Genomic DNA, 12,922 nt, shown 5'->3' with positions numbered 1-12,922 from the left:
TTTTTTAATTAATTCACCTTATTTTAACATTCAACAACTCTTACAAACAGAGCACTTCTGTGAGGTAGCTTGAACAAACATTTATGTAATAAATAACATAAATTCTAAACTTTTGCAGGGCTTGAAATTCGGTGCAAGGTTAGCTTTTATAGTGCGAGAAATTCACGCACAAATATATTTGCTGAGATGAAAAAAATTCACAGATGCGAGAAAAAATGTCAAACTGTCTTTTATTTTTAAATTTAATTCTCTGTCTTCCGCTGAGCCCTGGCCATAGACTGAGCATATGTTTCACGCTGTAAATGCAGTGGTCTGCGTTGCGCTGATCTTATTCACACTATCAAGTGTAGGTGCAGCATTCTATCATTTTGAATCATAATGAGCTGTTTGTGAAGAAATGATCCGCTTCCAAATTATGTCATTTTAATCTGAAACATCAAGAAACTGAAAAATTAAAAACCATTTTGCTCTTTATGGTGTGCGAGTGATAGAGCGCGGCAGCAACGAACCAACTCAGCTTACAGCGCAACAACATTGAATGCTCGGCCGAACAACTGATCATAGCTGTACAGGGCGCCTTATTATTTTTCATCTCCATAAATATATCTAGTAGTAAAGCTAATGCATGGGCTAGAAATCTATTCATCTTTTGCTGATACTCCCTTGTCATCATGGAGAGCGCAGTTCATGGCTGCATAGCAACGACAGACGCCAAAGAGAGCAAGCGCTTGTGGAAAGAAGGAGACAGCGGCGCGCCAGCGCTTTCACTTGGTTTTCACTTGGTTTTACACATCATACATCTGCAACAAAGTGATGTCATCATGCCGCACGCGTTGCTGTTTCTGTGTGGAGTCAAAAGGGTCTAACTCGGTGCCACCGCATAACTATAGATGTGTTAAAAAAAATAATGAGAATATATATACATATCCGAGTCCTGATCGGGAGGTAACGTCCGATTCCGATCGAGTCTGAAACCACGTGATCGGGCCCAATTTCCGATCACGTGATCTGGACATCCCTAATTATTTTTATTAAGAAATAAAAGTTGTTTCACAGTGTTGGGGCTGAGTCTATTTCTCCTCTTGGACAGTACTTCCCCAGCCTTAGAGAGAAACACTCTTTCACATGGTACAGAGGAGGCGGGGTACAAAGAAACTGTAATGCCTATGTATATAGGTGGGGGTAGTTTCTGCATTCTCCAGTATTCAAGTGGATCTTCAGCTCCAAGTGAATCTTTGTCTCTGTAAGGTATTTATCCTCTTCTACGATCGCATTCGAAGTGGCATTTGAACTTTGCCAAATTACCTAAAATCACCAAAAGTGCAAAGATTTTACAAAAACAAAAAGACACAACAACAACAAAAATAGCCTAAGTAGTGAAAAATTAATTTTGGTTATTTAAATGTAATATATTGATTAACTTTCAAAGTACAGCACTCTCCTCACAAACCCATCAACCAGACTGAGCCAACAATGACTCCTTAAATAAGATCTGGGGTTCGAGCCTTCTGACACCCAAAGTGAAACGCGCACGTGATTGGACAGAAAGTGAGGCTTCTTTTGTCGTCGATCACGTGACTCTAGTAAACCAATACACACCCCGATACGGGGCTTCACTAGAAATTGTGTCGCTTGTGTGATACGCGCATCGAAGCTTCAGTGTCATACGTAACATCAATAATGTGTATTTGACAGTATCAGGACAATAAGACTCGCAAAGTTACGGTGATATATTAGCTAGCTAGCTGAGTAACTTACCTTCGACAATCGACATGCTACATCGGTGAGGTACTGAGAGCCAACGTCTTCACCATTCTTCTTGAGAAGAGTGACCATTCTCTCGTAAGCAGTAAAGGGAAGCTCACTCTTCACGATATGGTAAGCAGTTTTGATTAGCTAATTAACTTTAATTAAGTTTTGATTAATCCATCCGCTGGATTGTGTCGTTGTTGGCCCATTGTGTCCAGGAATGAAGTGGCCCAGCTGATGGGTTGTGGCGGCTTTTTTCGTGTGCATCTAAGGCCTGTTTTCTGTAGTTCTGGGTCCCCTTGTAAAATGTCCCGGCTCGGTCGGCTTTTGTTGGAAATTTCCGGCAAACAAAACAGTACATGCCCTCATCGCCTTTCTCCACCCAGGTGTACTGTGTTTTCCATGACACTAGGAATGTCCTCTTTCTCGTATCAGCCTCATAGTTCTTTGACATTTTAACACGTTATAAATAACCCGAAGTAACACTGACAGTCTTCGCACCACTGTGTATGAAGTTTGCTGTTTGTTTTGCGCGGGCCAGTGACTGGCCAATCAACTAGCCCGACATACACTTTTACTGGCCCTGGGCCATCAGGTCATTGCTTATGTCGAGCCCTGTGAGAGTCTCAGAGATTGAGCTAATTTTGATAATAATCAAAATTAGGTAAAAGGTGTTTAAAAATTGTGTGCCATAAAACAATACATATGCGCATATACATACTAGTGCTGTCAAAGTTAGCGCGTTAATAACGCGTTAACTCAAAATCATATTAACGGCACAAATTTTTTTAACGTGCGATTAACGCAGCGTGTATTTTCTGTTTGACCCGTGGCCCAACCCCTAGTTGGAGGAATGGAGATACACAGTGTTGCCAACTTGGCGACATTGCAGACCCCTTTAGCGATTTTTTCCCTTCAAAAAAGTGGCCAAACCTTATTTAGTTTCTGAGAATCTACCGGTACCGCCGGTACTGCTCTCCCTGCACGCGCGTGCATCTCTCTCTCTCGCGCGCGCGCTCTCTGCGTCTCACACTGCAGAGAGGAGCAGCTCTTTAATTCAGTTTAACACAGATATTATGTTGCTTCTCTAATTTTACATGCAAGTATAGCCGAAAACACAGCACATATATTGTCTTTATCTAATGTGTATTTGATTTCATCAGACGACGGCTCGATTATCAGGATTTTTGTGCAGATTAACATCCTGGAAGGGAGAGCTGGTTATGTCGCGTTTTTGGGTCGCGTTTCAGTCACCATGTCATATTCATTCCGTTGTTTGACAACAGAAACAGTAAAATATACCAATGAAAAGAATTTAGCTTCATCAAAATGGGCACAGAGAGATACAAACTAATGTAATAATAATAATAAATGTACATTTAGCATTTTCAGAAGAGCTGCCCTGTCATGCAAAAATCTAAACATGTTTGTGTTAGTAAATTGCTCAGTGCAAAGAAGGAGAAGTAATGGGAACCTGGTATGTCTTTGTTCTTTCTACATGTGTCTAATAGACATGAACAAGTTCTTTGAAAAACATCTATGACCTTTGAAACATGTCTCGTCTTCATGCTCTATGTTGACTATGGTTTCAATAATAAACATAAATTTGCATAAAGCATCCATATTTATCCATGCCGATGTTGATTAGAGTATTACAAACTTGAAAAGTATTAATTTAAGGTACATTTAGAACAAATAAAAAATGTGTGATTAAATGCGATTAATCGCTAGTTAACTCATGACAATCATGCGATTAATCGCGATTTTTTTAATCGATTGACAGCCCTAATACATACATATACACAAGGCACACATAAGAAATAATGAGAAAATATTTTTATTGAGTTTAGCAGGGAATATTAAATCATTGTAAGGCCCGCTATATTGGTCCAATCTGCCAGTTCGCCAATACACGGGGAAGGTATCACGTGTTCTGTCCTCACTCATGCAAAGTATTGGTTGGTTAAATTTGTAATACATTTAGTTACGTATTCTCTCGTTATTTCATCTGACTCCATAAATGAAAAGGGTTTAATGATATCTGTGGATCATTAATCATGAGTGAATGTTTGACTATTCCGTTTAACTCTTCAATGAAAATAATATCAAAGTCAGTTAAAATAATCAAATGTAATAATTTATTATGTCAGGTAAATGTATCATGCCAATTTCATAATCAATTCAAAGATAATCGATACAAAACATCAAATGCTCTGGAATAGAGAGAAGATGCAAACCCAACTTTAAGAAATACGTGAGGCTAAGAGATCTATCTCTCTCAGCCTCACGGGCCAATCTGAAGTATAGAAAAGGCCCCGATCTCCCTGCTGCATTTCATTAAATAGTCAGACCTCTTTCACATGGAAACATGTGCTAACAAAAGAAATTTGCATTCAGAGGTAGCACCTCTTGGGGGTGAGTGACCATTTGTCTTGAGAGACCACCTTCCTTTGTAAGTCAGCTATCCATAAACTCTTAAAACCTTATTACCTTGTGTTTTACTTATTCTGAAATGAGACATTTGTACCAGTCGCACTGTGACATTTTAAACGATACCAAACATGAAAATACTCTGATAATCATTCACAGTAAACTATACATTTTCTTGGGAATCCAGGTAAATCATCTGAGCATGAGAGAGAGGGGGTGAGAGAAGGGGGAAAGAGATGTAGATGAAGTTGATTTGGAGGTGAGACTTTCGTCTTGATGGTGCACAAGAGCCAGTTCAAATGGTAATTTCCAGAGAGGTCCTTTTGTCCTCTCAGGGTCTGGTCACCCCTGAAACAGACTGTCTGGAATTTCCTAATTTATCAATTCTTACAGTTTTCCCTCCTTGACTCCATGGGTCAAATTCAAATGAGCTCCTATGGAGTCACTGATAAACGTCTGTTGTAATCCTTGAGAAAATTGTCTTTTCAATGTTAGCATCTGTAGAAGCTTGTAGAGGACTGTGTTCACCTGCAGAACACCTGGTCTCACCAGGTGTATGTTGCTTGAGTCCAGCAGGTGGATGAAAGCATTCAGGTTTTCTTCCTGTGATCTTGTGATGTGAGCAAAGTTCGTAGAGTCAATCTGGACCTTTGTGACTTGTTCAGTTGACGTGTCATTCCTCCATAGAGAAATTTCTGCTTCTTTGGCACCTTCCCCATGATGATAATCTGACCCTTCTTGACCAATCCTGTTACCTCCAGCGGTGCGGCTGTCTGGGCAGACCTCAGTGGATGAAGGGCTTCTCCTTGGTTCACACTGCTTTGTGTGAGACACCTGAAAAGCATCTTAAATGTCCACTTCACGATTGAGCACTTATGAACTTGAAGTCGTATGGAAATGCATGGGAACACATAATGCAACAAAACAAAATCATGTCATGTCTAATATAAAATATCATGTTCATGTTTGCAAGTGCGAATGGTACATCTGGTCTCAAATGTTTCTCAGGGTCATGTAGAATGGTCTCATTTTAAATATCCAATTCTTCACTACCACTGTGATGTTAAATGGTAGTGGAATTTAAATATTCTTGGTCTGAATTATTCCAAGGAAATGCAGCAAGAGGTCGGTGTAACCTAAATAAATAACAGCAATAATAATATTCAATCACAATTAGGAAGAAATGCAGGTATATAATAATCACTTTGTTCATAAATCTTCCAATGCAAGCCACCTATGGAGATCTAAGAAGTGACTTGGAACATGTTTAGGCATATAAGAATGGAGATTGTTCATTCCTTGCAACGGTTTTGTGTGTGTGTGTGTGTGTGTGTTTTGTGCTGGCTAACCGAGTTTCATTGACCAAGTCTGAATCGTTGCTGTTGTTTCAGTGTGTTGTGACACCTGAAGCTGCTTTTTCAGTTCAGCCTTCAGTCCGCTGCATGTGCAATGCTCATTGCTTTCTCTCCTTACAGCCAGATCTGTGGGTTGTCTGGTCAGCATTTGCTGTTTATGGTGTCATTCACACATTTTAGTTAGTGCAGATATTTTTCGACCTGTAAAAAACTGTGGTACTTCTGTCTGCTGTTTAGCATTTCACACCCTCATCATAAGTTTACTTAATTTCAACCTCCTCGTAACTTTACTTCTCTGATTAAATTACATTTTAGTTGTTGCACAATTTGGTTTGCTATTACCTGTGCCACAATTCTAGCCGTGTTTTCTAACTGTGAAAAATAAAGGCATACCCCTCCCCTTTTTTGGCACTGGGTAGCACACAAATTAAATTCTGTTTCAGAAGTTCAATTTTAATGATGAAAGTCACACTTCTCCAATTAATGCTCTGCTTGGCGATTTTAATATAATGTATATTATAATTCGAATTATAATACAATTATATTATATTTAAGAATATAAATTAAATTATTGTTTCTTCTCTCTGAAGAGTCTCTGGAACGGCTTATTTGTTAAAGTGTTCGTTTTTCAAAAGACAATTTATTTTAGATTTGGCCCTGTAGTCGCAGCCGTACTGGCCAGTGCATTGTATGTTGCAACACAGGTCAGGCTGAAAGACAATGAGGGACTCTGTCGTTGTTAACACTCAATGAACCACCAGCACATGCTAAACACATGGTCAAGTCTCTGCTATTTATCATGTCAATACATTTGAATATTAAAAGGCTTTTTGGCTCAGGGCTGATAAGGTGTACATTTGCTGTTTTTCTTTTTTCCTTTGCTAGGTTTCAAATACCTTTTCTTCTCATTTAGTCTTTTTTAATGGTCATTTTAACGTTTGATTATTCTATTTACTCTTACTTTATATTTACCCGCTTAGATCAGGAAACTATATCGCTTCGAGTTCCTCACCAGGTCTCCGGCACAAGTGGTCAGCCCCGAAGATCAGAAGCTGAGGCAATGGCTAAATATCTAGGATTTTGCCGTAATCCCAACGCGCAACAATCAAAGATATATTCAATAGCCCCCTTGGATGCCCTTCAGGAACTTAATTCAATCGTTTTACTTTAGTAGGTTTTTGCCACCATTAAAGACGCCAGCAGATCAACTTTACTTCTCTTCAATAGCTTTGGATTAGCCAAGCCTGTGATTGTTCATGTACACTTCTCTAAAGTAACATTAAATTAGAACAGAAGTCATCGGAAGCGTCCATGCTAGATTGACCAACCAGCACCTTGCTAATTCTAGATGGACTAACCCATCCTCTCATCCAAGTAGCCCGCACACTTCCTGATATCAGGAAGTCGCATTAGCCGTCGCTAATCTCTGACGCAACCTTGTGGTAATATATGGATCCATTAATCTACTTGGGAAAAACAAATCTCAGAGTAATTCAGAATACATTCAAACGTAACAATATTTCGTTCTCTGAAGCCTGAAATATGAAAAGGTTTTTGTTTCAGGATTAATGAGATGCATTCGTTTCTGATTTTCAGATTTCTTTGTCTTGTGATTTACATTGTAGCCACATGGCAATCCTATGCTCCTGTTAGGAGACAAACAAATTCAACAAACACACTTGATATTTAATCCAGTTTACACAAGACACGTGGCCTAGCATGCATGGCATCTACAACCTTTTACCTAAGTGTTTTATACAACACTTACAGTAAAGCAATCTTGTGTTTTTAAAGAATAAACTCAACTAGCCTATGTGCACATTTTCGTAGCACAAACAACTATAAAGTGTGTTCTAGCACAATGTGTTAAGCACAACTACAAATTTGAAAATCCAAACAGAATCATTCCAAATGTAGCAGTACTGTTTATTTCTGTCAGGTTATTTAATATCAAGGGGGAGTGCCCTTTAATTGCGTTCCTTCCGTATAAAGGGGTGTCGCTATGGGAGTGCGTTCTCTCTCTGCGTCATTTGAGCGAGACACCGGGTTTCCGGCGGGACGCGTGAATGTTTGTACGGTAAGAGCTGGTGGCATTGACTATACTAGTATGGCTTGTTTGTGGGGTTGTCTCACAGGGATTACCTGATTTTTATCTGTTAAAGGTTGGACAGAGGAACTCTGTGGGATGTCGTGATTTTAATGAGTGCTTAATATAAAGCTGTTTGGGTACCGTGTGAATCGCACTACAGGTATGTTTTAACAGCTGACAAACACATGATTGCTAGTAGCCGGGTAAATTAATATTTTGTATTTTATGTTTAAGGTGCGGGCCAACGTGCGAAAGACGTTACAGTGGGCTTTCTCTGGGTTCATAACGTTATAGCAGCTAAACCGCTGTGTGGATGTTCCCTTTTGCTGTCTGCATTGTTTGCTGTCTTTTCCGACTTTATCCGACTCGTTACCGTGACTACAGCTCTAGCTCAAAGTGAGACGGGCTGTCCCGAGTGTGTCTGTTCTATTGAACTGGTTAACAAGACTCATTGACTCTTTCAGTTCGCGTGTTAACGCGCTGCTGTTCGATCCCTCGCCACATCCATTGTTTACGTCCAGCGCGTGCTCCATCAGCTGGTCCGAGGACTGTGGGTCGTTGACATGGTACCTCATCAACTGTGCTGTGAGCAAATACATTGAGTCATAAACCTCCAGTGGCGCCCAGGTATCAGATCAACCACTTCATTGTCACTAGCTCTTCTATATTTTGTTTTCTTTAAATATCATATCATTTTCCTGAGTTTCTTGTTTTATGGATTAATTTTATATATATTTTCTTTTTCATTGATTTGAGTTGCTGGATATATTATCCATAGATATATATGTATATATTCTGTGTGACCTATTTGGTGTGCGACCAAGTTTATGTATGTGTATGTTTCTTGTGTGGATACCTTGAGGGCAGCCCAAAAGAGGTGTTTCTCTATTTTAACATTGTTGGCTGTTGTGCCCATATCTGTCCACCCAGCATTGTAGGGGTGACCGGATGCGGCACCTCGATTCGATGAGCCAAACTGATGTGGTGAACTCTTTTAACATTGTGTCTTAAATTGCCAGCTGCTCTGTTTAATGTTTTGATATTGTGTGTGTTTTGTGTTACTATTTTTTTTTCTCTCTTCAGAATTGGGGCAGCCAGTAGCAGGAAATAAGCGTCTCTTCCCGATTGTGGTGGTGGGTTCTTTTGCCTGAATGCTGTGTTCACAGTGAGGTGTGAAGTGAGTGTGCAGTGAGTGTGCACGTATGATCGCTATATCCGTTCTGCTAAAGAGAGCCAGCTCCCCATTCTGAAGTGAGCGTCCGTGTCATGTTGTGTTCAGATTATTTTCGATTTATTGGTGTTGTCTTAAATACAATTTGAGGTGTTTTTATTGAGAATAAAGTTTTGTACTATTTTCTACTCCATGTCTGATATCTGACTCTGATCAACGAACCTCTGAGCCTTATTTAATTAAAGGGCATTTCCCCGGAAAGAGGCCCCCGGGTGGCGTAGTCGGTAACTTTCTTAAATCTTTAGCGTACCTCTAGTCAAAGCTGCCACACAAACATGAATATGCATCACATCATCCTGTTTTTCTCAACCTTGCTTTTCATAAACAAATGCATGGACTTGTCTTTTTGTCTATCCAATTACATGTTTTCTGATCGTTCAAATTCATTGTGAGTCACACTATAGCCACCGAATTCAGCATAGACACACGTTTAATTCAGTTTACACAGGATACATGGCCAGGACACACAGGATACAATACATCTACAACCTTTACTTAAGTGTTCCAAATACACTCACTGCAAAGCAATAGAATACAACATCTATATCACCTTTGCTTAAGTGTTTCAAATACACTTACAGTAAAGCATTCCTGTGTTTAAAGAATAAACTTTAAATTAGCCTGTGCATGTTTGTAGCACAAACAACCAAATTGTGTTCTATGTGCATGATGTGTTAAGCACAATTTCAAATTTGAAAATTCACAATTATTGCATACTTTTTAATCCCATCGGTGTTAAAGTTTAAGAACAATAACATTTAGCATTAGCCTTTGGCGCCGCATGGCTTAGCATTGACAATAGCATTTAGCATTAGCCTTAAGAGTTTTTAGCCTGTAAATCATATCATCCTGTTTTCCCAAAATTTTCTTTTCCTAAACAATGCATCGATCTGCCTTTTCATTTGTAAAATCACGTGTTTTCCGATCGTTTACAAACTTTTTCTTTCTGTTGTTTGCTCATTCTCATCAAGTGTTGCTAGTGTTTAAACAAAGCCAATACAACAATGGAGAAAACATGCTGCTAATTTTAAAACTTTTAGGCTTTACTTTTTCTGCTCTTCATCGAGTTATTAATTATTTGGAATATGTTATTCTTACTTTAGGTTTCGTTTCTTGTCGCTTAGGCAAAACAAGGAGAACTTTAAATTACTAATACACAAGGTTTTTCATTCTTCATCTGGCTGCCGCATCGCGCTTCTAAACAAAGGGCTTTAATTCCGACCCGTAATCAATGCAAACATTTCTTCAACACTTCTAAAAATGCAAAGAAAATTGACTTACCACAACCGCGGAAGAAAGAGAAGATGTTCAAACCTCTTGTTGATTTTAAAATCCCAATACTTGCTGGAAAGGACGTTTCTCGTGAAACTGTTTTGATCTGTTTTGAGATTGAAGGATTACAAATTTAAGAATCTATTTCAGATATGCTTCCTTACATAACATCATCGTAAAGAATACTGATTTTAGCATTTGAGGTTTTAATTTAGATTCCAATACAAACTGAGAAAGTGATTATTGAGTTTACAGCAAGATATTCCTGCCAGACCTGTTTTCTCTATTGTGTTTTAAATGAGTCAGATCACTGAGATTCTCACCTTTCGGAGCCCAGACGTTGAATCGTTAGGTTGATTGGATTAGCTGTAGGGGAGACTTTCACCTTTTGTCTTTAATGGCTCTGGGATGGCTCTTGGAACCGGAGTTCCTGGCCAGTATCAGCATTTGAATAGTTATGCTGATTCAATTGGACTGGTAGTGCTCTCAGAGTAGGGTGTGTTCCCACTTCATTTGCATGCTTTATTCAGAGTCTCCGCCTCTGTGCTTTATTCAGAGTCTCCGCCCTTGGAATGTATATAGCCACAATGCATACTGTATTATATAATGTTGGACGAACCGCAGCCGCGCTCAATAAAGAATAACTTTGTTTGAACGTGATCCCAACGTCTCCTGGTCTCTGCTTCGATGAAAGAAAACTTTCCAACAGATGGTGCCATGACCCAGATGGAGAAACTGAAACTCATCAAAGAATGAACTTTTCCAGACGGAATTTTGAAACTTCAAGCTCAAAGATCTGACAAAGATTGCCAGACTGAATCTTTCCAGCTTCCTCCAGATTGAAAACTTCAAGCTCCAAAAAGATCTCAAAGCCTGACTGAGTTCCAGACTGAATCTTGAAACTTCAAGCTCAAAGATCTCAACAAAGCTGACTGAGTTCCAGACGAATGTTTTCTGTACAACCAACGATTCGGTGAGTTTCACTCTATTCGAAGAACCGATGCAGACCAGTACAAATTTGTTTTCCTTTGCGCCAACAGAGAAGAAGTTAACAAACAGCTGCAGGGTTTTGTTAACTAAGTTATCCTCTAAAGTTGTCTTTTAGAGATGAAATTTATCCTCTGTTCTTGTCAGGCAGGGAAGATTTAGCGTAAAAGTGCTAGTAATTTGTGTTATCCTTTGCTCTGGGCAAGGAAGGTTAACAATAGTTGATCTGTGTTAACGTATACCCTCTGTTGATCAGAGAAGTTTTAGTGTTTGTTTGTGTGGTAACAAAGCAACTCACAAAATGGTTAGAAGGAATACTAGGCTGATTCCCACAACTGAGAAAGCTGGACTAGCTACACCTTTATGGACAGACAGTGAATTCAAGTCTTTGTTAGGAGAACGCATGGACATAGTGACCGAGTCTGTCAGATTGAATTTAACAAAGAAATTTGGCAATTGAAGATTGTAAAAAGATACTAGGAGCCAGTATTCGCAAGAACAATGTGAAAGCCATTATCTGTTGTCACAGAGAATTTAGCTTATCCATTGCACAAGAACAAGCTCAGTGTATTGCTAAGTTAAAAGAACAGATCAAACAATTGCAGACTCAGGTGTCCTGTCTCAAGACAAACGTGGGCCATAACAAAGCCTCAACCAAATGTGACTCAGAAAACCAACAGTCAGATGAAACTTATCCTGATTTACAGTCTTTAGAATAGAGGACAATGTCAATGCAATGATGAAAGATGTAAATGCAGTTGAAGTGTGTGGAGCAAGACAAAAGGCTCAGAGTAGGGGAAAAGGGGTTGATGCACCAGTTCCTTCTGCAACCCCAATACAAGCAGTCAACACAGCTTTAGGTCCTAAGGATATAGAGAGACTATCCCAGAGTTTACCCTCAGCACGCACAAATTTTTCTGAATTTAGAAAAGCATTGATCAGTAAAATGCGTCTTTACGACATGTCGTTGGCAGAAGTCACACAGCTGATGTCACAAATTCTAACTGAATCTGAATTCAACAATTTTGAGTCTGCTGTTACTTCCGAACTACAACAGGCCAGTAAAGATGAATTGAGAGAGGAAGTTTTAAAGTTGTAAAAAGTTGTAAAGTGTTAGTTGTAAAGTGTTAAAAAACATTGTTGGACCGAACGTGGACTGGTAAAAGCTCACTAGTTGTTCACAGAAGAAGGGTGAAACTGTTTGTGAGTACACAGAAAGATTTTGCCAGACCGCTGCAGCTTACAGCGGAATTGCTGACACTTCAGAGAAGGTGCTAGGTGATAATGGTCCCCTAGTTCACGCATGGTTTCAGGGTCTTCTGTCAGAACATAAAAATGCATTGCCTTACTTAGAATTAACATGGTCCAGTAGAACCCTGCAAAACAACTTGGACAGGTTAGCTACTTGGGAAAGAGACTCTGATGTCAAGGCAAGAGTAAAAATTGCAGCAGCATCCTTTAAGGTCAAGGAGAGAATCCGAGTTATATAAGATGGTGAAACTCCTGAGAGAGGAAGTTGCGGAACTCCGAAAAGGACAAAACAACCCTCCTGAGCGTATAGTCAAGGAAAGATCCAGCTACAGAAAAGGAATGCAGAGCTTGTCAGGAGAAAGGTGAAGAGGATCGATGCGAGCACTGCTACAGATGTGGAGTTGTGGGTCATGCAACAAAGATTTAACCCTCTGGGGTCTGGGCTGTTTTTGGGGCCCTTGAGATGTTCTGACATGCCCTGACATTTGTGCTTTTTTCAGTTGCTTATAAACATATTAATGGCAAAGGTGTAAATTCACTCTATATAGCACAAACAGG

This window comes from Abramis brama, assembly GCF_963993115.1.
Source record: "Abramis brama genome assembly, chromosome: 8".
Taxonomy (NCBI): domain Eukaryota; kingdom Metazoa; phylum Chordata; class Actinopteri; order Cypriniformes; family Leuciscidae; genus Abramis; species Abramis brama.
This window is presented reverse-complemented; position numbering follows the sequence as displayed.